Source organism: Octopus sinensis, linkage group LG26 (genome assembly GCF_006345805.1).
Source record: "Octopus sinensis linkage group LG26, ASM634580v1, whole genome shotgun sequence".
Lineage (NCBI taxonomy): Eukaryota > Metazoa > Mollusca > Cephalopoda > Octopoda > Octopodidae > Octopus > Octopus sinensis.
The window spans coordinates 15,434,097-15,456,484 of record NC_043022.1 but is presented as its reverse complement, the minus strand read 5'-3'; positions in this window follow the sequence as shown (position 1 = coordinate 15,456,484).

The window sequence follows — 22,388 nt, the reverse complement described above, 5'->3', positions numbered from 1 at the left end:
CTCTCTTTCTTTCCCTTCCTCTCTATTTCTCTCTGTCTTTCCCTTCCTCTCTATTTCTCTCTCTCTCTTTCTTTCCCTTCCTCTCTATTTCTCTCTTTCTTTCCCTTCCTCTCTATTTCTCTCTCTCTCTCTTTCTTTACCTTCCTCTCTATTTCTCTCTCTCTCTTTCTTTCCCTTCCTCTCTATTTCTCTCTCTCTCTCTTTCTTTCCCTTCCTCTCTATTTCTCTCTCTCTCTCTTTCTTTCCCTTCCTCTCTATTTCTCTCTGTCTTTCCCTTCCTCTCTATTTCTCTCTCTCTCTTCTTTCCCTTCCTCTCTATTTCTCTCTTTCTTTCCCTTCCTCTCTATTTCTCTCTCTCTCCTTCTTTCCCTTCCTCTCTATTTCTCTCTCTCCACCCATCCACCACCACACATTTTACCCATAAAACACCTCCTCATGCACGCTTCAGAGGTACTACAAAGTATAAACGCTCATAAACCCTCCACACCCACAAAGCAATAAAAAGGGAAAAAGAAGACAAAGTAGTCTCTGGGTAAGGTTTGGGGTGGGAAAAGAAATTCAGGAAAATAACAACAGCAATAATAATAATCATCCTATCAAGGCAGCGAGGTGGCAGAAACGTTAGCAAGCCGGGCGAAATGTTTAGCAATAAACATTCTGAGTTCAAATTCCGCCGAGGTTGACTTTACCTTTCATCCTTTTGGAGTCAGTAAATTAAGTACCAGTTGCATATTGGGGTTTATCTAATTGACTGGCCTCCTTCCCCCCAAATTTCGGGCCTTGTGCCTAAATTTAAAAAAAAACATAAAAAAAGCAGAATAATAATCATCCTTTCTGCTGTTCTATATTTAAGAGATGAGGAATTATTTACATTTGACTGATATTTGTCCTCATCTTGTTTGTTATTAACACAGCGTTTTGGCAGATATACCCTCCAGCCTTTATCAGGTGTCTCGGGGAAATTTCGAACCTGGATTCTCATTCTTAAGGTATTTTTCGATGTTATTATTATTCAGGTCACTGCCTGGAATTGAACTCTGAATCTTGGGATTAGTAGCCCACGCTCTTAATCTCTATGCCATATACTCGTAAAACATCCAGTTTGTTGTTGAACAGCTTACAAGGCAACAACAGTGTAAATAATAATAATCATAATAATAATAATAATAATAATCATAATAGCCCTGATGCAGTACCAGGCAGTGGCTCTCATGGCTTCTGATCTTAACTGATTGGAAGTGTTATCATGTACATTGTTTTGTCTTGGTATAAAAGATGAGCTACAGCAAATATTCTGCTCAATACCACAGATTTACTTGTCAGTTGTTTGACCTTAACCAGTTGAGCATGTCCCTTAGTGGCTGACGATATGTGCATCTCTGATCACGAGCAGAAGTAGTGGGGGAGCATCATAGCCACGTGTTGAGAGGGATTCTTTGGGGTTTGAATAATTCACCTCTGGAAACATGGCTGTTTTGTTCAACGTCCTTAAACAACCCTTATTCAGGGACCTTTTGAGCGGGATGGGTTACTCGACCAGAAGAAAATTCTAACTGGGCCCCACCTGCAAGGTCATGTGCTGTTTATCTTCCTAACACCAACCACTCCGTGAGTGTAGTGGGTGCTTTTTACGTGCCACCCGCACAGGTGCAATCTTTTGGAAATTCCCAATACAGACAGAAAAATTGACGTTGGTCCAATCAACGGAACAGACTGTTTGTGAAATTAACATGCAAGCAGCTGAGTACTCCACAGACATGCATGACCTTAACTCTTTCGTTACCAACCTGGCTGAAACTGGATCTGGCTCAGTAATACAAATGTCTTGTTTTCATGAGTTCTGAATTAAGTTCTGCAGTGCAAGTTGGCCAAAATTGAGAGTATGATAGAAGAAGGCTTGCTCTTCCTTCCGTAGAAGAAAAAATTCAAATCGGACCATGTTAACACCAAAAATTATTTACATGAAGTTGTCTGTGTGTGGCACGTTTGGTAGCCTTCAACTAACACTATGTCCTTTGAGACCCTGCGGTGCAAGTTGACCAAAATTGAGAGTATGATAGAAGAAGGCTTGCTCTTCCTTCCGTAGAAGAAAAAATTCAAATCGGACCATGTTAAACCCAAAAATTATTTATATGAAGTTGTCTGTGTGTGGAACGTTTGGTAGCCTTCAACTAACACTATCTCCTTTGAGACCCTGCGGTGCAAGTTGACCAAAATTGAGAGTATGCTAGAAGAAGGCTTGCTCTTCCTTCTGTAGAAAAAAAATTCAAATCGGACCATGTTAACACCAAAAATATTTACATGAGTTGTCTGTGTGTGGAACGTTTGGTAGCCTTCAACTAACACTATCTCCTTTGAGACCCTGCGGTGCAAGTTGACCAATTGAGAGTATGCTAGAAGAAGGCTTGCTCTTCCTTCCGTAGAAGAAAAAATTCAAATCGGACCATGTTAACACCAAAAATTATTTACATGAAGTTGTCTGTGTGTGGAACGTTTGGTAGCCTTCAACTAACACTATCTCCTTGAGACCCTGCGGTGCAAGTTGACCAAAATTGAGAGTATGCTAGAAGAAGGCTTGCTCTTCCTTCCGTAGAAGAAAAAATTCAAATCGGACCATGTTAACACCAAAAATTATTTACATGAAGTTGTCTGTGTGTGTGGCACGTTGGTAGCCTTCAACTAACACTATCTCCTTTGAGACCCTGCGGTGCAAGTTGACCAAAATTGAGAGTATGCTAGAAGAAGGCTTGCTCTTCCTTCTGTAGAAGAAAAAATTCAAATCGGACCATGTTAACACCAAAAATTATTTACATGAAGTGTCTGTGTGTGGAACGTTTGGTAGCCTTCAACTAACACTATCTCCTTTGAGACCCTGCGGTGCAAGTTGACCAAAATTGAGAGTATGCTAGAAGAAGGCTTGCTCTTCCTTCCGTAGAAGAAAAAATTCAAATCGGACCATGTTAACACCAAAAATTATTTACATGAAGTTGTCTGGTGTGGAACGTTTGGTAGCCTTCAACTAACACTATCTCCTTTGAGACCCTGCGGTGCAAGTTGACCAAAATTGAGAGTATGCTAGAAGAAGGCTTGCTCTTCCTTCCGTAGAAGAAAAAATTCAAATCGGACCATGTTAACACCAAAAATTATTTACATGAAGTTGTCTGGTGTGGCACGTTTGGTAGCCTTCAACTAACACTATCTCCTTTGAGACCTGCGGGCAAGCAAGTTGACCAAAATTGAGAGTATGCTAGAAGAAGGCTTGCTCTTCCTTCTGTAGAAGAAAAAATTCAAATCGGACCATGTTAACACCAAAAATTATTTACATGAAGTTGTCTGTGTGTGGCAGGTTTGGTAGCCTTCAACTAACACTATCTCCTTTGAGACCCTGTGGCGCAAGTTGGCCAAAATTGAGAGTATGCTAGAAGAAGGCTTGCTTTCTTCCGTAGAAGAAAAAATTCAAATCGGACCATGTTAACACCAAAAATTATTTACATGAAGTTGTCTGTGTGTGGAACGTTTGGTAGCCTTCAACTAACACTATCTCCTTTGAGACCTGCCCGCGGCCGCAAGTTGGCCAAAATTGAGAGTATGCTAGAAGAAGAGGCTTGCTCTTCCTTCCGTAGAAGAAAAAATTCAAATCGGACCATGTTAACACCAAAATTATTTACATGAAGTTGTCTGTGTGTGGCACGTTTGGTAGCCTTCAACTAACACTATCTCCTTTGAGACCCTGCGGCGCAAGTTAGCCCAAATTGAGAGTATGCTAGAAGAAGGCTTGCTCTTCTTCCGTAGAAGAAAAAATTCAAATCGGACCATGTTAACACCAAAAATTATTTACATGAAGTTGTCTGTGTGTGGCACGTTTGGTAGCCTTCAACTAACACTATCTCCTTTGAGACCCTGCGGTGCAAGTTGACCAAAATTGAGAGTATGCTAGAAGAAGGCTTGCTCTTCCTTCTGTAGAAGAAAAAATTCAAATCGGACCATGTTAACACCAAAAATTATTTACATGAAGTTGTCTGTGTGTGGCACGTTTGGTAGCCTTCAACTAACACTATCTCCTTTGAGACCCTGCGGTGCAAGTTGACCAAAATTGAGAGTATGCTAGAAGAAGGCTTGCTCTTCCTTCTGTAGAAGAAAAAATTCAAATCGGACCATGTTAACACCAAAAATTATTTACATGAAGTTGTCTGTGTGTGGCAGGTTTGGTAGCCTTCAACTAACACTATCTCCTTTGAGACCCTGCGGCGCAAATTGGCCAAAATTGAGAGTATGCTAGAAGAAGGCTTGCTCTTCCTTCCGTAGAAGAAAAAATTCAAATCGGACCATGTTAACACCAAAAATTATTTACATGAAGTTGTCTGTGTGTGGAACGTTTGGTAGCCTTCAACTAACACTATCTCCTTTGAGACCCTGCGGTGCAAGTTGACCAAAATTGAGAGTATGCTAGAAGAAGGCTTGCTCTTCCTTCCGTAGAAGAAAAAATTCAAATCGGACCATGTTAACACCAAAAATTATTTACATGAAGTTGTCTGTGTGTGGCAGGTTTGGTAGCCTTCAACTAACACTATCTCCTTTGAGACCCTGCGGCGCAAGTTGGCCAAAATTGAGAGTATGCTAGAAGAAGGCTTGCTCTTCCTTCCGTAGAAGAAAAAATTCAAATCGGACCATGTTAACACAAAAATTATTTACATGAAGTTGTCTGTGTGTGGCACGTTTGGTAGCCTTCAACTAACACTATCTCCTTTGAGACCCTGCGGCGCAAGTTAGCCAAAATTGAGAGTATGCTAGAAGAAGGCTTGCTCTTCCTTCCGTAGAAGAAAAAATTCAAATCGGACCATGTTAACACCAAAAATTATTACATGAAGTTGTCTGTGTGTGTGGTAGGTTGGTAGCCTTCAACTAACACTATCTCCTTTGAGACCCTGCGGTGCAAGTTGACCAAAATGAGAGTATGCTAGAAGAAGGCTTGCTCTTCCTCCTTCGTAGAAGAAAAAATTCAAATCGGACCATGTTAACACCAAAGATTATTTACATGAAGTTGTCTGTGTGTGGCACGTTTGGTAGCCTTCAACTAACACTATCTCCTTTGAGACCCTGCGGCGCAAGTTGGCCAAAATTGAGAGTATGCTAGAAGAAGGCTTGCTCTTCCTTCCGTAGAAGAAAAAATTCAAATCGGACCATGTTAACACCAAAAATTATTACATGAAGTTGTCTGGTGTGTGGTAGGTTGGTAGCCTTCAACTAACACTATCTCCTTTGAGACCCTGCGGTGCAAGTTGACCAAATTGAGAGTATGCTAGAAGAAGGCTTGCTCTTCCTTCCGTAGAAGAAAAAATTCAAATCGGACCATGTTAACACCAAAAATTATTTACATGAAGTTGTCTGTGTGTGGCACGTTTGGTAGCCTTCAACTAACACTATCTCCTTTGAGACCCTGCGGCGCAAGTTGGCCAAAATTGAGAGTATGCTAGAAGAAGGCTTGCTCTTCCTTCCGTAGAAGAAAAAATTCAAATCGGACCATGTTAACACCAAAAATTATTTACATGAAGTTGTCTGTGTATGGCAGGTTTGGTAGCCTTCAACTAACACTATCTCCTTTGAGACCCTGCGGCGCAAGTTAGCCAAAATTGAGAGTATGCTAGAAGAAGGCTTGCTCTTCCTTCCGTAGAAGAAAAAATTCAAATCGGACCATGTTAACACCAAAAATTATTTACATGAAGTTGTCTGTGTATGGCAGGTTTGGTAGCCTTCAACTAACACTATCTCCTTTGAGACCCTGCGGCGCAAGTTAGCCAAAATTGAGAGTATGCTAGAAGAAGGCTTGCTCTTCCTTCCGTAGAAGAAAAAATTCAAATCGGACCATGTTAACACCAAAAATTATTTACATGAAGTTGTCTGTGTGTGGCAGGTTTGGTAGCCTTCAACTAACACTATCTCCTTTGAGACCCTGCGGTGCAAGTTGGCCAAAATTGAGAGTATGCTAGAAGAAGGCTTGCTCTTCCTTCCGTAGAAGAAAAAATTCAAATCGGACCATGTTAACACCAAAATTATTTACATGAAGTTGTCTGTGTGTGGTAGGTTGGTAGCCTTCAACTAACACTATCTCCTTTGAGACCCTGCGGTGCAAGTTGGCCAAAATTGAGAGTATGCTAGAAGAAGGCTTGCTCTTCCTTCCGTAGAAGAAAAATTCAAATCGGACCATGTTAACACCAAAAATTATTTACATGAAGTTGTCTGTGTATGGCAGGTTTGTAGCCTTCAACTAACACTATCTCCTTTGAGACCCTGCGGTGCAAGTTGACCAAAATTGAGAGTATGCTAGAAGAAGGCTTGCTCTTCCTTCCGTAGAAGAAAAAATTCAAATCGGACCATGTTAACACCAAAAATTATTTACATGAAGTTGTCTGTGTATGGCAGGTTTGGTAGCCTTCAAAAACACTATCTCCTTTGAGACCCTGCGGTGCAAGTTGACCAAATTGAGAGTATGATAGAAGAAGGCTTGTTCTTCCTTCCGTAGAAGAAAAAATTCAAATCGGACCATGTTAACACCAAAAATTATTTACATGAGTGTCTGTGTATGTATGGCAGGTTTGGTAGCCTTCAACTAACACTATCTCCTTTGAGACCCTGCGGCGCAAGTTAGCCAAAATTGAGAGTATGCTAGAAGAAGGCTTGCTCTTCCTTCCGTAGAAGAAAAAATTCAAATCGGACCATGTTAACACCAAAAATTATTTACATGAAGTTGTCTGTGTGTGGCAGGTTGGTAGCCTTCAACTAACACTATCTCCTTTGAGACCCTGCGGCGCAAGTTAGCCAAAATTGAGAGTATGCTAGAAGAAGGCTTGCTCTTCCTTCCGTAGAAGAAAAAATTCAAATCGGACCATGTTAACACCAAAAATTATTTACATGAAGTTGTGTGTATGGCAGGTTTGGTAGCCTTCAACTAACACTATCTCCTTTGAGACCCTGCGGTGTGCAAGTTGACCAAAATTGAGAGTATGCTAGAAGAAGGCTTGCTCTTCCTTCCGTAGAAGAAAAAATTCAAATCGGACCATGTTAACACCAAAAATTATTTACATGAAGTTGTCTGTGTATGGCAGGTTTGGTAGCCTTCAACTAACACTATCTCCTTTGAGACCCTGCGGTGCAAGTTGACCAAAATTGAGAGTATGATAGAAGAAGGCTTGTTCTTCCTTCCGTAGAAGAAAAAATTCAAATCGGACCATGTTAACACCAAAAATTATTTACATGAAGTTGTCTGTGTATGGCAGGTTTGGTAGCCTTCAACTAACACTATCTCCTTTGAGACCCTGCGGCGCAAGTTAGCCAAAATTGAGAGTATGCTAGAAGAAGGCTTGCTCTTCCTTCCGTAGAAGAAAAAATTCAAATCGGACCATGTTAACACCAAAAATTATTTACATGAAGTTGTCTGTGTGTGGCAGGTTTGGTAGCCTTCAACTAACACTATCTCCTTTGAGACCCTGCGGCGCAAGTTGGCCAAAATTGAGAGTATGCTAGAAGAAGGCTTGCTCTTCCTTCCGTAGAAGAAAAAATTCAAATCGGACCATGTTAACACCAAAAATTATTTACATGAAGTTGTCTGTGTGTGGCACGTTTGGTAGCCTTCAACTAACACTATCTCCTTTGAGACCCTGCGGTGCAAGTTGGCCAAAATTGAGAGTATGCTAGAAGAAGGCTTGCTCTTCCTTCTGTAGAAGAAAAAATTCAAATCGGACCATGTTAACACCAAAAATTATTTACATGAAGTTGTCTGTGTGTGTGGTAGGTTTGGTAGCCTTCAACTAACACTATCTCCTTTGAGACCCTGCGGTGCAAGTTGACCAAAATTGAGAGTATGCTAGAAGAAGGCTTGCTCTTCCTTCCGTAGAAGAAAAAATTCAAATCGGACCATGTTAACACCAAAAATTATTTACATGAAGTTGTCTGTGTGTGGCACGTTTGGTAGCCTTCAACTAACACTATCTCCTTTGAGACCCTGCGGCGCAAGTTGGCCAAAATTGAGAGTATGCTAGAAGAAGGCTTGCTCTTCCTTCCGTAGAAGAAAAAATTCAAATCGGACCATGTTAACACCAAAAATTATTTACATGAAGTTGTCTGTGTATGGCAGGTTTGGTAGCCTTCAACTAACACTATCTCCTTTGAGACCCTGCGGTGCAAGTTAGCCAAAATTGAGAGTATGCTAGAAGAAGGTGCTCTTCCTTCCGTAGAAGAAAAAATTCAAATCGGACCATGTTAACACCAAAAATTATTTACATGAAGTTGTCTGTGTATGGCAGGTTTGGTAGCCTTCAACTAACACTATCTCCTTTGAGACCCTGCGGCGCAAGTTAGCCAAAATTGAGAGTATGCTAGAAGAAGGCTGCTCTTCCTTCCGTAGAAGAAAAAATTCAAATCGGACCATGTTAACACCAAAAATTATTTACATGAAGTTGTCTGTGTATGGCAGGTTTGGTAGCCTTCAACTAACACTATCTCCTTTGAGACCCTGCGGCGCAAGTTGGCCAAAATTGAGAGTATGCTAGAAGAAGGCTTGCTCTTCCTTCCGTAGAAGAAAAAATTCAAATCGGACCATGTTAACACCAAAAATTATTACATGAAGTTGTCTGTGTATGGCAGGTTTGGTAGCCTTCAACTAACACTATCTCCTTTGAGACCCTGCGGCGCAAGTTAGCCAAAATTGAGAGTATGCTAGAAGAAGGCTTGCTCTTCCTTCCGTAGAAGAAAAAATTCAAATCGGACCATGTTAACACCAAAAATTATTTACATGAAGTTGTCTGTGTATGGCAGGTTTGGTAGCCTTCAACTAACACTATCTCCTTTGAGACCCTGCGGCGCAAGTTGGCCAAAATTGAGAGTATGCTAGAAGAAGGCTTGCTCTTCCTTCCGTAGAAGAAAAAATTCAAATCGGACCATGTTAACACCAAAAATTATTTACATGAAGTTGTCTGTGTATGGCAGGTTTGGTAGCCTTCAACTAACACTATCTCCTTTGAGACCCTGCGGCGCAAGTTGGCCAAAATTGAGAGTATGCTAGAAGAAGGCTTGCTCTTCCTTCCGTAGAAGAAAAATTCAAATCGGACCATGTTAACACCAAAAATATTTACATGAAGTTGTCTGTGTATGGCACGTTTGGTAGCCTTCAACTAACACTATCTCCTTTGAGACCCTGCGGTGCAAGTTGACCAAAATTGAGAGTATGATAGAAGAAGGCTTGCTCTTCCTTCCGTAGAAGAAAAAATTCAAATCGGACCATGTTAACACCAAAAATATTTACATGAAGTTGTCTGTGTGTGGCACGTTTGGTAGCCTTCAACTAACACTATCTCTTTGAGACCCTGCGGTGCAAGTTGGCCAAAATTGAGAGTATGCTAGAAGAAGGCTTGCTCTTCCTTCCGTAGAAGAAAAAATTCAAATCGGACCATGTTAACACCAAAAATTATTTACATGAAGTTGTCTGTGTGTGGCACGTTTGGTAGCCTTCAACTAACACTATCTCCTTTGAGACCCTGCGGTGCAAGTTGACCAAAATTGAGAGTATGATAGAAGAAGGCTTGCTCTTCCTTCCGTAGAAGAAAAAATTCAAATCGGACCATGTTAACACCAAAAATTATTTACATGAAGTTGTCTGTGTGTGGCAGGTTTGGTAGCCTTCAACTAACACTATCTCCTTTGAGACCCTGCGGTGCAAGTTGACCAAAATTGAGAGTATGATAGAAGAAGGCTTGCTCTTCCTTCCGTAGAAGAAAAAATTCAAATCGGACCATGTTAACACCAAAAATTATTTACATGAAGTTGTCTGTGTGTGGCAGGTTTGGTAGCCTTCAACTAACACTATCTCCTTTGAGACCCTGCGGTGCAAGTTGGCCAAAATTGAGAGTATGCTAGAAGAAGGCTTGCTCTTCCTTCCGTAGAAGAAAAAATTCAAATCGGACCATGTTAACACCAAAAATTATTTACATGAAGTTGTCTGTGTATGGCACGTTTGGTAGCCTTCAACTAACACTATCTCCTTTGAGACCCTGCGGTGCAAGTTGACCAAAATTGAGAGTATGATAGAAGAAGGCTTGCTCTTCCTTCCGTAGAAGAAAAAATTCAAATCGGACCATGTTAACACCAAAAATTATTTACATCAAAATGGTGCTTTTTTTACGATTTTTTAATTGCTGTGTCGCCATTTTTCGGTGTATTTCAACCAGAAAAATGTTCACTCAAAGAGAATAACAAGCTACATAATGCAAATTTTTTACTTTGCAAAAATTCCAATTCTAAAGGGTAGAAACAAACCCAAGCAATGCCGGGTGATACTGCTTAGTTTTCAATATAACAAAGAATTTAGTAAAATAACTTAATTATCATTAAGCTCGTCTTAGGAATATAAATTGTGACTAAGGTTTGGTGGAAGATTTTAATCGACTTAATCCCTTTATCTGTCCTTGTGTGTCCCTGCTATGTTTAGCCCCCTGTGGACAATAAAGAAATAAATTATTATTATGACACTCAGAGCAAACATTGGGTCCATTCTTTTGATATGCTGGCCCCTACACAGCATAGTGAACCCTAAAGGATATAGATTTATTTGTGTTAGGTTAAGGGTATATCTTGTTTCAGTCATTGGACTGTGCCCATGTTGGAGCACCACACGAAAGGGCTTAGCTGAACAAATTGACCCTAGGACTCATTGATATTTTCTTTTTGTATACTCTTTTACTTGTTTCAGTCATTTCACTGTGGCCATGCTGGAGCACCGCCTTTAGTCGAGCAACTCGATCCTGGGACTTTGTAAGCCCAGTACTTATTCTATTGGTTTCTTTTGCCGAACTGCTAAGTAACGGGGACATAAACACACCAGCATCGGTTGTCAAGCAATGCTATGGGGACAAACACAGACACACACACGCATATATATATATATATATATACATACATATATATACATACATATATACGACGGGCTTCTTTCAGTTTCCGTCTACCAAATCCACTCACAAAGCTTTGGTCGGCCCGAGGCTATAGTAGAAGAGACTTGCCCAAGATGCCACGCAGTGGGACTGAACCCGGAACCATGTGGTTGGTAAGCAAGCTACTTACCACACAGCCACTCCTGCGCTATGAGTGGTATCAAAAAGATCCAGGACTAGTTCTCTAGGGTGCCAACAGATGGCAGCATATGGTTGTGTGTGCAGTGAGAGATGACAGTGACCTTCATGAGGCAGTAAGCTGAGCGACATTGCTGTGTTTGCTTTGCAAGTTGTGAAATTTGTGCTTTTGTGATGACGTGTCCTGCTGTATAGTCTGCGAGTTTTGTGATGGACAGGAGGAAGTTGGAACAAAGAACCAACGTAAAATTTGCGGTCAACTCAGGAAGTCTGCTACAGGGGTATTGCAGATGCTTCAGTAAGCTTATGGGGATGAGGCAATGATGCGATTGGACATGCAGGTAGTAGCAGTAGTAGTAGGTGGTAGTAGCAGCAGCAGCAGTAGTAGTAGTAGCAACAGTAGTAGCAGCAGTAGTAGTAGTAGCAACAGCAGCAGTAGCAGTAGTAGGTGGTAGTAGTAGTAGCAGTAGAGACACTTGCCCAAGGTGCCACAAAACATGAAGTGAAGAACCTACAAGTAGTAGTAGGTGCTAGTAGTAGCAGCAGCAGCAGTAGTAGCAGTAGTAGTAGTAGGTGGTAGTAGTAGTAGCAGCAGTAGTAGTAGTAGGTGGTAGTAGTAGTAGCAGCAGTAGTAGTAGTAGTAGTAGTAGCAGCAGTAGTAGTAATAGGTGCTAGTAGTAGTAGCAGCAGTAGTAGTAGTAGGTGCTAGTAGTAGTAGTAGCAGCAGTAGTAGTAGTAGGTGCTAGTAGTAGTAGTAGTATCTAGTAGTAGTAGCAGCAGTAGTAGTAATAGGTGCTAGTAGTAGTAGCAGCAGTAGTAGTAGTAGGTGCTAGTAGTAGTAGTAGCAGCAGTAGTAGTAGTAGGTGCTAGTAGTAGTAGCAGCAGTAGTAGTAGTAGGTGGTAGTAGTAGTAGCAGCAGTAGTAGTAGTAGGTGGTAGTAGTAGTAGCAGCAGTAGTAGTAGTAGTAGCAGTAGAGACACTTGCCCAAGGTGCCACAAAACATAATGAAGTCCAAGAACCCCTTGATGGCAAAACCAAGCGGCGGCCCCCGTGATGTCTGCCAGCCAAATAAATACGGGAAATAAACTCCTGAAACGATTTAACATTCATTTAATTAACTAAATCTCTACTTAGGTATTTTGGCTTAATTACGGGTGGGGGAATCATTGTGAATAAGGAGAAAGAAGGTCAGTTGGGTGGGGGGTGCCGAGGAAGAAGAAAAAGAATTTGCTAATCTAGGTGGAGACCCATGTGGATTTTGAGTTACCTCACCTGGAATGTTCTTGTTCATTGATGCATGAAATAGCAGCAATGAAATACAGAGGCAACATGAAAGAAGGTCACACACACACACACACACACACACATATATATATATACATGTACACGCATACATACTCTTTACTCTTTTTCTTGTTTCAGTCATTTGACTGTGGCCATGCTGGAGCACTGCCTTTAGTCGGGCAAATCGACCCCGGGACTTATTCTATCGGTCTCTTTTGCCGAAGCGCTAAGTTACGGGGACACACCAGCATCGATTGTCAAGCAATGCTAGGGGGACAAACACAGACACACATACATACACATATATATACATATATACGACAGGCTTCTTTCAGTTTCCGTCTACCAAATCCACTCACAAGGCTGTGGTAAGTAGCTTGTTTACCAACCACATGGTTCCGGGTAAGTGTCTTCTACTATAGCCTCGGGCCGTCCAAAGCCTTGTGAGTGGATTTGGTAGACGGAAACTGAAAGAAGCCCGTTGTATATATGTATATATATATGCATGTGTGTGTTTGTGTGTCTGTGTTTGTCCCCCTAGCATTGCTTGACAACCGATGCTGGTGTGTTTATGTCCCCGTTACTTAGCAGTTCGGCAAAAGAGACCGATAGAATAAGTACTAGGCTTACAAAGAATAAGTCCCGGGGTCGAGTTGCTCGACTAAAGGCGGTGCTCCAGCATGGCCGCAGTCAAATGACTGAAACAAGTAAAAGAGTCAAAGAGAGTTAATGTATGAATGTGAAAGAGACGATTGAATAACCGTAAACCTACTTTTGGGCCGCCCTGTATATATATATATATAAACTTCTGTGCATACCAAACATACCAATTCACAGACAGTCATGTTTGATATGTGACTAATATCAGGTTTGTTCAGATTTCCTTCCGTTTCATGTTATCTTTCCTCAGATAACCCCTCCCCCCAAAACCACTCCTTTTGTGAACATATTTTAAACTTGAGCTACATTGTGCTGAAATCCAGTCAAGGTCAAGTTAGCCTTTTTATCCCTCGGGGTGGGGGTGGGGGGTCAATAGCATGGCTGTGTGGTAAGAAGCTTGCTTACCAACCACATGGTTCCGGGTTCGGTCCCGCTGCGTGGCACCTTGGGCAAGTGTCTTCGACTATAGCCTCGGGCTGACCAAAGCTTTGTGAGTGGATTTGGTAGACGGACACTGCAAGAAGCCCGACATATATAAATGTTTGTGTGTGTGTGTGTGTGTAGCTTGCTTCCCAACCACATGGTTCAATGTTCAGTCCCACTGTGTGGCACCTTGGGCAAGTGTCTTCTACTCGTGAAGCCTTGTGAGTGGATTTGGTAGATGGAAACTGAAAGAAGCTCATTGTATGTATGTATGTATATATATATATATACGGTGTTATATTAGCTATCAATAATGATATTCCCTCTGATTTTTCTGATTTTCAAACCTATTTATCTAATGTTTATTTATCGACAATGCCGTCCCCAGTCAAATTCCCTCACACCGCTTATTGTCACGTGTCCCTTGACCTCTCTCTCTAACTAACCGTATCTCTCTCTCGCTATGTCCCCCCTTCCCATAACCATCATCGCCATGGTCCTCTATGCCCCCCCCTCCCCCAAAACCATCATCGCCATACATAAAAGAGCCATGGCATTTATCGTTAACCCCACTCGCTTCAAAATATCTAAAGAATACGCACAGATCATGAATGGCTAAAAGTTAAGTGAATCATCCAACCTCGCTAAGACTACCTTCTTTCTTGCACTTATCCTTATTCTTTCTCTATTCTTCAATTTCCATCTCATTGTATTGTCACTCATTCTTTCAGTATTCCCTCATTACCCTGTCTAGCTCAAACATTTTTTTCGTTTAGACTTGTCTCCAGGTTCATAGCCACTCTGATTTTTCAATTTTTCAATTTTTCGTTTAGTATTGTCTCCCGATTCATACAAACCCATTTGCTAGCTCACGATTAACAGAACCTCTTTACTCAGCTACGGTGCACCCGCCCTCCCACCCCCACCACGCATGCCGGAAGTTCCTATTCTCTTCCATTCCGGGGTGCTTCCCATGAAGACTGCAAATGCTCTCACCATCCATACCCCTCCCTACCCCTAGTCTCGACCTATGTAAGGTAATGTTCATACAGTGCAAAAATAGAAAGGCTAGCGTTATGCAGGTTGTACTGAAGGCTACTTTACTACTTCATTTCTTGCACATGAATTCTGCCAAATGCGAGCTTTCTTTTCAGGTACACGAAGCTACTGTCCACCGTCCCAGGGTCTCTAGAGCCCATGCCTTCCACACCCTCAGGGTTGGCACCCTCAACGTTGGCACTCTGAAAGGTAGGTCTGGTGAGATAGTCGAGATGCTTGAACGGAGATGTGTGGATATATGTTGCATGCAAGAAGAATAAGGTGGAGAGGAGGATCAGCTAGGTTCCTCACAGGCAAGGAACGCAGGTACAAGATTTTCTGGGCAGGGAACACTGACGGGGTTGGTGGCGTGGGTATACTTATCGCTGAGAAATGGGTAGATAAAGTAATTGAGGTAATCAGAGTAAGTGACAGAATACTTAAGATTAGATTAGTGCTTCATCATAGTTTAGCAACCATTATATCAGCCTATGCTCCTCAGTCGGGGCTACCCGATGGACAGAAAGACCGATTCTATGACACTCTACTGCAGACTACCTCATTGACGAACGACAGAGACCTTATCTTTGTGGCTGGTGACTTCAATGGTCACGTTGGACGACATGCTGGGGGCTTCCATGGCGTACATGGAGGCTATGGCTATGGCTCCCGCAACGAGGAGGGAACCAGGCTGCTGGAGTTCTGCGATGCAAATAATCTTATGATTTGCAACACTAACTTCAGGAAACCTACCAGCCACCTAGTCACTTACCAATCGGGCCAACATACCAGCCAAATTGACTACATCCTTACAAGGCAAAGGGAGAGATGGCTGCTTATAAATGCCAAAACCTTCCCAGGTGAAGAATGTACCCCACAACATAGACTGGTAGTTAGTGACTTTAGGATCAGGACTAGGAGGACAACCAGAAGACGACAAATATGGAGAAGAAGGATCTGGAAGCTTAAAGATCCTGCAAATGGACAGAGATTTAGGGACATATTACTTGAAGCCTCTGACGAAGTAGAAGGGGATAGAGCATCACAGGGGGTAGAAGACAGCTGGACGTTTCTAAGGGACAACCTGCTGAGAGCCACTGACCAGATCTGTGGTGGTGCAAAGTCCCCTCTCGACCTAGAATAACGTGGTGGTGGAACAATATTGTAGACAGGGCTATTAGAGAAAAGAGACAGGCTTGGAAGGTCTGGAAAAATGGGGGTAGCAGGGAATTGTATCAGACTGCCAAAAGAGAAGCTAGGAGACAGGTTTATTTAGCCAGAGGGGAAGCAGATAAGAAAAAATTTGCCAATGTTCTGCGCCGTGAGGACCAAAGACTGGAGGTGTTTCGTGTTGCAAGACAGTGTTGAGAGAGAATCGTGATGTGGTAGGAGAGAAGTGTGTTCGCATGGAAGATGGTTCACTTGCGCTAAATGAGGATGCGAAGAGAGAGGTTTGGAGATGCCACTATGAAAGGTTGCTGAATGAAGAAAATGAATGGGATAAAGAGAGTCTGCCGAATGTTGACCCAACAGAGGGACCAGCTATCCGAGTTGATAGTTCTGTGGTAGCTAAGGCAATTAGAAGCATGAAGACAGGGAAAGCCCCAGGCCCATCAGGAATCACTGCAGAGATGCTCAAAATGTCTGGTAGTGTCGGCTATAGCCTAGTCACCCATATAGTTAATCAGGTGATACACAAAGGGGTCATACCCAATGACTGGTGTAGCAGTATAATAGTCAACTGCTACAAAGGTAAAGGTGATGCCCTAGATACAAATAACTACAGAGGTATCAAGCTGTTGGACCAGGTGATGAAGGTTACGGAGAGGGTCATAGCCCAACTAATTAGAGAGAGAGTTAGTTTAGATGAGATGCAGTTTGGGTTTGTGCCAGGGAAAAGTACTACTGATGCTATATTCCTGGTAAGGCAGCTGCAGGAGAAATACCTAGCCAAAGATAAGCCCCTGTACCTGGCTTTTGTTGACATGGAGAAAGCCTTCGACAGGGTCCCCCGATCCCTTATCTGGTGGGCAATGAGAAAACTAGGGATAGATGAATGGTTAGTGAGAGCTGTGCGGGCCATGTATAGGGACGCCGCTAGTAGGGTGAGGGTTGGAAATGAGTACAGTGAAGAATTCCGGGTAGAGGTAGGGGTCCACCAAGGCTCAGTACTCAGCCCCCTCCTATTTATCATAGTCCTCCAGGCAATAACGGAGGAATTCAAGACAGGATGCCCTTGGGAGCTCCTCTATGCTGATGACCTTGCTCTAATTGCTGAGTCGCTATCAGAACTGGAGGAGAGTTTTGGTGTTGAAACAAGGATTAGAATCGAAGGGCCTCAGAGTCAATCTAGCTAAAACCAAAGTCGTAATCAGTAGGAAGGTAGACAAATCACAAACACTTCAGGTAGATGGCCCTGCTCGATCTGTAGAAAAGGTGTAGGTAGAAACTCTATAAGATGCACCAAGTGTAAGCTATGGACACATAAGAGATGCAGCAATGTCAAAGGAAGGCTAACTAGGAAGATGGTTTTTGTATGTGGCAGATGCTCAGGAACAATAAACACTGAAAATGCTCTGAGACCAACTTCCGTCACTTTCCAGGGAGAAAAACTAGAAATAGTTGATAGTTTCCGTTACCTAGGTGACCAAGTCAGCAGCGGGGGTGGTGTGCTGAAAGTGTAACTGCTAGAGTAAGAATAGCTTGGGCAAAGTTCAGAGAGCTCTTACCTCTGCTGGTGACAAAAGGCCTCTCGCACAGAGTGAAAGGCAGACTGTATGATGCGTGTGTACGAACAGCCATGCTACATGGCAGTGAAACATGGGCCGTGACTGCTGAGGATATGCGTAAGCTCGCTAGAAATGAAGCCAGTATGCTCCGATGGATGTGTAATGCCGGTACTCACACTCGGCAGAGTGTAAGTACCTTGAGAGAAAAGCTGGACCTAAGAAGCATCAGTTGTGGTGTGCAAGAGAGACGTTTGCGCTGGTATGGTCATGTGGCGAGAATGGATGAAGATAGTTGTGTGTGAAAAAGTGCCACACCCTAGCGGTTGAGGGAACCTGTGGAAGAGGCAGACCCAGGAAAACCTGGGACGAGGTGGTGAAGCACGACCTTCGAACTTTAGGTCTCACTGAGGAAATGACTAGAGACCGAGACCTCTGGAAGTGTGCTGTGCGCGAGAAGACCCGGCAGGACAAGTGAGTCCACAACCCGTGGCCTTCTACATGGGATGGAGCCAGCCTACGTATGCATACCTTCCCTTCTTGGGACACAAAACTCTACTTGTGAAGACGTGTTGAGGCAAGTGAGGATCAGAATCGAAATCGATCAATGGAAATTGCGGATGTGCTACCAGTGCCGGTGGCATGTCGAAACTCTGCTTGTGAAGACCCATTGAGGCAAGTGAGGATCAGAATCGAAATCGATCAATGGAAATTGCAGATGTGTTACCAGTGCCGGTGGCATGTAAGAGAACTTTCCGTTTCGCGACCGTTGCCAGCACCGCCCCGTTTCGTGTCCGTTGCCAGCCTCGCCTGGCCCTCGTGCCGGTGGCACATAAAAAGCACCATCCGTTCGTGGCCGTTTGCCAGCTCTGTCTGGCACCAGTGCGGGTGGCACGTAAAAAGCACCCACTACACTCACGGAGTGGTTGGCGTTAGGAAGGGCATCCAGCCGTAGAAACACTGCCAGATTTGACTGGGCCTGATGAAGCCTTCTGGCTTCACAGACCCCAGTAGAACCGTCCAACCCATGCTAGCATGGAAAACGGACGCTAAATGATGATGATGATGATGATGATGATGTGTGTGTGTGTGTCTCCAACCACTGCTTGACAACCAGTGTTTGTGTGTTAATGTCCCTGTAACTTAGCAATTCGGCAAAACAGACCAATGGGATAAGCATCAGACTTAAAAAGTGCTGCGATTTATTTGAGTAAAGTACTTCAAGGTGGTGCCCCAGCATGGCCAGTCTAAAAGCTAAAACAAGGTAGAACAAAATATCAGCCAAATATTGGGTGTCAATGGTAGACTTCTCCCATCAAAATTTGCTGCCCTTGTGCCAAAATCAAAAGAAATTTACGCATAAAGCCAGCAGTTTTGAGGGGAGGGGGGCTTTGTCGATTACATCCACCCTGGTACTTGACTTCTGTGTGTACACAATCCCTTATCTGATGCCCTTGGGATTTGGTGGTTTCCTGAATGTTTGGATCTTGGAAATGGTAGTCTAATACTCTCTTTTTTACTCTTTTACTTGTTTCCGTCATTTGACTGCAGCCATGCTGGAGCACTGCCTTTAGTCGAGCAACTCGACCCCGGGACTTATTCTTTGTAAGCCCAGTACTTATTCTATCGGTCTCTTTTGCCAAACCGCTAAGTGACGGGGACATAAACACACCAGCATCGGTTGTGAAGCAATGCTAGGGGAACAAACACAGACACACAAACACATATATATATATATACTTATATACGACAGGCTTCTTTCAGTTTCCGCCTACCAAATCCACTCACAAGGCTTTGGTCGGCTCGAGGCTATAGTAGAAGACACTTGCCCAAGGTGCCACGCAGTGGGACTGAACCCGGAACCATGTGGTTGGTAAGCAAGCTACTTACCACACAGCCACTCCTGCGCCTACATTTGTAAAAAAAGTACAACCCTGATCGTAAGTCATGATTCCCAAGAATGGTCTAACCCCCCCCCCCCCCCATCAACTTTGAAAACATAAGCATGGACACACTTATATTGAAACCATTGCTACTCACTGTGCCCGAAATACAGGCCCACTGCTTGACAAAGCTTTGCATACACCAGTAAATGTATTTTATGCTATTTACATAAGAATTCTTTCATATTTTGGCACAGGGCAAGAATTCTGAAGGAAGGAGGAAGTCGATTGCCTCAAACCCAATGTTTAAATGGTGCTTATCTTATCGACCCAAAGTGAGCTCTGAATGGCAGATTCAGAGTCTGTAACTGATGAAGTGTACAGTATGCAGAAACACACGTCCCATGGTCTGATGACGACATCCTTCACGGCCCAGCTGTGATCTTCGAAGAGTTACCAACAGGTATTTGTATATATAAACATGTAAAATATAAATGTACGTAGCTTTATACACACACACACACACATTAAAACAAAAATGTTTTCTTTTTTTAAATTCTTTTTATTTTTACATTGCAGAAATATATAATTTTAGTTGGATAGTTTGTTATTATTATTATTATTATTATTATTATTTCCTTCTTTGAACAACAACAAAACATGAACTTTTTTGAATCACAGTTTAACTTCGTGTTATTTTCTTGGCTTAGTCAACGTTCTGATTTCAACTGCTGTAGCTGGGGCTTTCACTGGATAACAATGATTAGACAGAATAAGAGCAGAAGAGAGTCAGTGTGTGTGTGTGTGTGTGTGTGAGAGAGAATGGGGTAAGGCATGGCATTTTTTAATTTTTATTTTTAAGTGTGAGGCATTTCTGTTTCATGTCAGATGATATCATAAAGAGGAGAGGTGAAAGAGAGGAAAGGAGAGAGGGAGAGAGAGACAGAGAGAGATAGAAAGAAAGAAAGAGATAAAGAGCATGTCCAATAGTGAGGTGTGTGTTGTTTGATTTGCTCTCTACCCTGGACTCTGAGATGTATTGCTTTCCTTTCTGCCAGGGTCACAATACGAAGAGAGAGAGAGAGAGAGAGAGAGAGAGAGAGAGAGAGAGAGAGAGAGAGAGAGAGAGAGAGAGAGAGAGAGAGAGAGAGAGAGAGAGAGAGAGAGGCGGGGTCTGTGTGGGGTTAGACTATACACATAAAAACACATTCGTTCTCCTCCGGTAAATTAAAGCAATAAAGGGTTCCCTTGGCAATCTGTTGCCGGTTGAGCACCTAAATGATGCTGGAAGACCAAATGCCCAGCCCCAAACAACCGTAATGGGGGGGGGGGGGGGCAGACAGGGATTGGAACTTAAACCTTGTCTTATCCTCCTTTCTCTTTTATATATATATATACATACATACATACATACATACATACACACATATGCATATATATATATATATACATACATACACACATATGCATATATATATTATATATATATATACACACATATGCATATATATATATACATACATACACACATATGCATATATATATATATATATATATATATACACACATATGCATATATATATATACATACATACATACATACATACACACATGCATATATATATACATATATATACATACATACATACACACATATGCATATATAATATATATATATATATATACACACATATGCATATATATATACATACATACATACATACACACACATGCATATATATATATACATACATACATACACACACATGCATATATATATATACATACATACATACACACATATGTATATATATATATATATACATACATATGCTTATATACACACACACAATGTTTATGCATTTGTTTTGTAAGATTCTTGATGTGGAAGTGCGTGTTGAAAGAGATATTGTTATTTTGTGGGACGGTCATATTTTCAGCATAAAAATTGGCCAAAAAGAAGACCATCCCCAAATATAACAATACATACATATATATATACACATATACAGATATATATATACATATATATACACATACATACATATATACACACACACATATATATATATATACACACACACACATATATATATACACACACACACACATATATATACACACACACACATATACATATATACATATATACACACACACACACATATATACATACACACACATACATATACATATATACCCATACACACACACACACACATATATATATATAGAGTTTAGAATAACCGTCTAAGGGATAAAAGTAACCATTATATTACCGGTATAGTTACCTATATTTAACCCTGGGCATACATATGTATCACAGGTAATGACTAAGGTAAACATGAGTTTATCGGGAATCAAATTTAAAATAAACAGAAAATGGAGAAATATTGATCAACAGCAACTGACCTAAATCAAACATTATTTTTCAGTTCAATACTATTGGATGGGAATCAGTCTGTTTGTATTGAATTAAAAAAATAATAATTGTTGTAGGTCAGTTCTTGTTGATCAATATTTCTCGTTTCCTGTTTACTTCACCATCATCATCATCATCGTTTAACGTCTGCTTTCCGCGCTAGCATGGGTTGGACGGTTCGACTGGGGTCTGGGAAGCCAGGAGGCTGCACCAGACTCCAGTCTGATCTGGCAGTATTTCTACAGCTGGATGCCCTCCCTATGGCCAACCATTCCGTGAGTGTAGTGGGTGCTTTTTACGTGCCAGACGAGGCTGGCAAACGGCCACGTTCGGATGGTGCGTTTAACGTGCCACCGACACAGGTGCCAGACGAGGCTGGCAACGGCCACGGTCGGATGGTGCTTTCTATGTGCCACCGGCACAGAGGCCAGTCGGGCGGCGCTGGCTACGGCCACGTTCGGATGGTTCTCTTACGTGCCACCGGCACTGGTATAACTGCTACAAATTCTATTGATGTTGCTAGATTACTATTTTGATTTTGATTTTCATTTGCCTCAACAGGTCTTCACAAGTGGAGTTTTGTGTCCCAAGAAGGAAAGGAATGCCTAAGTGGGCTGGCTACATCCCAGGTAGAGGCCACTTATATATATAAATAAGGAAATAGGCATGGCAGCTGAAAGTAGCTCTTGAGATGGCTCTGGTTGATAAGAGAAAGCAAGTGGAACCTTTCCATGGGCAAAGACCAGCTCGATCCTTGCTGCGCCCCTCAGGTGAGGTATACAAGCTAAGGAGCAAAACCTCGTTATCCTGAGATACCTGCTGATGATATGCG